Source organism: Marmota flaviventris, chromosome 13 (assembly GCF_047511675.1).
Source record: "Marmota flaviventris isolate mMarFla1 chromosome 13, mMarFla1.hap1, whole genome shotgun sequence".
NCBI classification, from domain to species: domain Eukaryota; kingdom Metazoa; phylum Chordata; class Mammalia; order Rodentia; family Sciuridae; genus Marmota; species Marmota flaviventris.
The window spans coordinates 84,144,957-84,149,709 of NC_092510.1; positions in this window are offsets into that span (position 1 = coordinate 84,144,957).

Here is a 4,753-nt window from a genome sequence, read left to right on the forward strand (position 1 = left end):
AGCACTCTACCAACTGAGCTATATCCCCAGACCAGCTCTTAGTAGCAAAAAAAAAAGGATGTTTATTACAGAAAATGAAAGTGAATACTCTCAGAGCAGAATGAAGACAATCTTGGGAGCAAGGCATATGCCAAGGCTTAAGGTGAAGTCTGTACATAATTAGTTGAATATGTATGAGCCAAAGAAGCTGGCTTTCTCGTGGCTGGGAAATATTGAGCAAGATGCTGTTTACCCACTAGGGAGTCTGGTCTGGCATGCAGGTTTCACCCTGCATGAGTGTCTCTGGCAGTCAGGTGTTGGATAGGGTGAGCAGGCCAAAAGTTCATGGTTCAATTCAATATTAGCTCCTGGTCTCATGAGGTTCATGGTCTGTTTTTATTGAGGTCTCCTTCCTGTTTTGCTACATTCCAGAAAATTTATAAGGAACTGCAAAGTTACAAAGTGACTTATGGGCCGTTCACTGTGTCCTTACATTCTGGCCCTTTTTTGTTCCTCAGCTTCTTTACCTGGCTCACAAACGGTTTATTAGTTATTTGTTCTATATTTTAACAGGGATGTTTTTCCTTTAGAGACTCAGTGTTCTCTCAGTAACTCAGAATCAAGAGTGAAGAGGAAGCAAGGAATGAAGAATTCAGTATGTATAATTGTCCCTGGGAATTTGTGGGGGCTGATTCCTGGACATTCCCCTCGCATTCCTGCATCTCTTATATCAAATGGCACTGTATTTGAATATAACCTGGGCACATCCTCCCACGCACTTTAAACCATCTCTAGATCGCTTGTAATACCTAATACAATGTAAATGTTATATAAATAATTGTTAGACCTTACTGTTTAGAGAATTGCAAGAAAAGAATGATGAGTTAGTTCAGGACAGATGCAATTTTTTTTTACAACATCTTTATTTTATTTGGTATTTTTTTATTTTTTATTTTTTTATGTGGTGCTAAGGATTGAACCCAGTGCCTCAAGCATGTGAGGCAAGCGCTCTACCACTGAGCCACAATCCCAGCCCCCAGATGCAGTTTTTGTAGAATGTTTTTTATCTACAGCTGGTAAGTGTTTTAGTCCTTTGTTGTTGTTGTTGTTGTGTTGTTTTGGGTTTTTGTTGTTGTTGTGTTTGTTTGTTTGTTTGTTTGTTTTTCTGCTATGACCAAAAGACTTGTCAAGAACAATTTTAGGGAAGAAAATTTACAGGAGGAAAAGTTTGGGGGTCTCACGGTTTCAGAGGTCTTGATCCACAGATAGCAAGGTGAGGCAGAATATCATGGCAGAAGAGTGTGGCGGAGGAAAACAGTTCAGGACGTGGCATCAGGAAGCAGAGAGAGAGAGCTCCACTCACCAAAGACAAAATATATGCCTAACAGGCACATCCCCCCAGGGACCCACCTCCTCCAGCCGTATCCTACCTGCCTACAGTTACCACCCAGTTAATCCCTATGGGGGGTTCATTCACTGATTGGGTTAAGGCTCTCATAACCCAGACGTTTCACTTCTAAACCTCTAAACCTGCATTGTCTGACACGTGAGCTTTTGGGGGACACATATCTAAACCATAACAGTAAGACCCACAGAAGCAGAACCCACTGATATGAAGGGCCAACTACAGGTAGTCACTGAATCTACCCTCCTGGTATCCCCAACCCAGGGGCCCCCTGGCTCTGCTTTTGCTGGAATGCCTAAGGGATATTTTCCCAACAGAATGAAGTAAAGGATCTACAAATCTAAAACTGCTTAAACAGCTTCCGACCCTCTCCGTCTCCCTTCATGACTCGTTCCAGAGCCACCCAAAGCTACTAGTCCCTGAGCATCTTGCAGAATCATGAATCGATTGTCTTCTCATGCCCACTGCCTGCATAAGATTCTGTTTGCCAGGTTTCAGAATGTCACCACTCCTCCTGTATGCTGTCTTATTTCCCTGTCCTTGAGCTGTGTCTCATTTTTTTGCCTTTAAAAAAAATCACTCTACTGCAATTTTAGTAGGATTTAGAGGAATCAGAATTGGTTGTGCACATTTAGTTTATTACCTTCATCTTTACCTTTTTCAGGGAGTTTTTACATAATTATGGAATATTAGCCTCCCGGAAATAATAATAAGAAAAAGAAAGAAACAAACACCCTCTGAATTTCTTCCTGTCTCTGTTGCAAGGTGCTGGTTCCCCTTTTTCTGTGGGATGTTTGTGTGGATAGTTGGTTATTAAGGAAGAAAATACTCTGTGTTTCAGGAGGCAGTAACTCTCATGGGTGTGCTTGGACTTCTCTGAGTTGGACTGGGACCAGTTGAGCCTGTTCAGAGGAAACTGTGGAGAGGCGTGGTGCTGGAGAATTAGAGGAACTTGGTCTTAGTGGGTATGGGCAACTTCTCACCCTTGAAATCCACCAGGTGGCATGACTGCTCCTTAAAATTGCTAAAAACTGTGGAATTCATAAAATACTTCAAAGTGTGGGCTTCAGCTTCAAGAGATATACTTTTTCTCTGCTTCTTCAAGCACAAGGATAAAATGTTTCTGGTCTTTTGACCAACATTAGACTTTAGAGTTATGAATGGGCATTTCTCCCAGTGTGGATCCAACAAACTACTGATGAAAATTGCATCTGTACTGAACATGCCAGTTTTCTTTTCCTTTCTTCTTCTTCTTCTTCATCTTTTTTTCCACCCATTTTCTTAACAATACAGTGTAACATTTTTTTTTTCCCATCTTTAGAGACGTTGAAGATACCGGAGCCTGAGACTGAATTTTTGAAATCTGTTTGTTTACAGCACAGTCACTCAATTTCTTTGCCTTTCTCAATGACCAAGGAGTCAGACCTTCAAACCAGGCATGACCTTTAAACTGGAGTAAGATTGATGGATGAAAATCAAGAGCTGAGCCTGGTAAGAACTGGCAGCAAGGAGATCTTGCAACTGCCTGGCTCTCTAGTGGCCAGGACAGTTCCTTTTGAAGTATTAAAGTAGCTTCCTGATCCTACCTGGACAGCGGAAGCAACTGAAGTCATTAGTGGAAACACCTTCAGACCCCCTTATCATCTTCATATCATCTTCCTGACCTGTGTTTTCATTGTTCTTTCGTTCATTTTTAAAGGCGAAGCTGTGTTTTCGTTGCGTGTCCATCTTTCTTATCTTCTCCAGGTCTTCCTCTGGGCATGACTTTTCACATCCAGACATACAGAATCCTTCTTGTTGAACCAGTTAGGAACACGGATGAAAATTCAGAACAGAAAACCAATGACTTAGGTCTTCTTTTTCTTAGGTAATAAGAAGAAAGAGGCAGAGACAGCCCAGAGCTAGGATGGTGGCTGCGTGGTGTCACCAGGAAACTTTTTCTGCCTCCCCATCCTCCCCTGGTGGCTTTTGTCCTCGTGCTCAGTGTCTTTTGGTTGCTCAGTGCTAGGACCTGTAGCATAGATCCTGATTCCAACCTAAAAATTTTAAAAAGGCAAAAAACTTACTGTAATTCAGCTTACCTCCTGGTATAGAACTTTCCTGAAAGCCTGCCCAGCAACTTACACCTACATCTCCTTGACCAGAACTGTGCTGTGTCCTTTCAGGGTACAGAGAAGGCCAAGTAGATGTAGGCGGAGACACTGCCACTCTGAACAAAATCAGGGTTTTGTTAGCAAGAAAAGAAAAGAGTGGACATTGCACAGACAATCAGCAGCATCTGTCATAACTCAGATTATGAGAAAATTCTGACAGGCATTGGATTGGTATAATCTTTCCATAAAATATTTTAGCAGTACCCCCAAGAGCCTTAAAAATAGTCCCACTCTCATCTTTCAATTACACTTCTTGAAGTCTATCTTAATAGTCATAAATGCAGATCAAAAAATTATATGCATAATTTTTATTTTTAATTAAAATGAGTTTAAAGTTTTGTGGGCTGTTGTTTGTCTTTTGGTCATGAGGATTGAACCCAGGGGTACTCTACCACTGAGTTGCATCCCAGTCCTTTTTTAAATTTTGTTTTGAGACAGGATTTCACTAAGTTGCCTAGGCTGACCTCAAACTTGTGATCCTCCAGCCTCAGCCTCCTGAGTAGCTGGAATTACAGGCATGCACCACCACTCCCAGCTGAATTTTAACTTTTTTTGAATGCCTCTTTGACATTCTAAGTGGCATTCCTTGCTGAAATGATTGACACTTCTCTGTTGACCTCACATTCATATTTACAATATAAATTTATATTTAAATGGTTCAGAGCTCAAATGACACAAAAGACTTTTCAACAAATAATCTCCCATCCATACCTGTCCCTCTATGAAGTTATTTTCTTTCCCTGGACGTAACCAGTGTTATCAGTTTCTTGCATATATTTCTGGAAGTATTCTTTGCACATGCAGCAAATGTGTGTATATTTATGAGTTACACACACCTTCCTATTTTGTTTACAAATGGTAGCATATGACTCTGCCTTAATTTTTTTGCATAATATATTTTGGATATTGTTTCAGATACCTTATTGTACCTAGGAAAACCTGGACCCTAACTTACTTAAACAGAACTTTATTACTAAACATTTAGATTGTTTATATTAGCAAAAGAGTTGCCACAATAGCCAAATAACACTGCAGTGAATAATCCTATACATAACATCATTTTGTAAATGTGCTCATTTTATCTATGGGTTAAGTTAATAGAAATAGAATTGTCGGGCCAAAGGACTTATGTATTCATGGCATTTTTTATAATGGGGATAAATGAAAAATTAATTGTCCTACATAAGGGAACAAATTATGTAAGTTATACTCCATA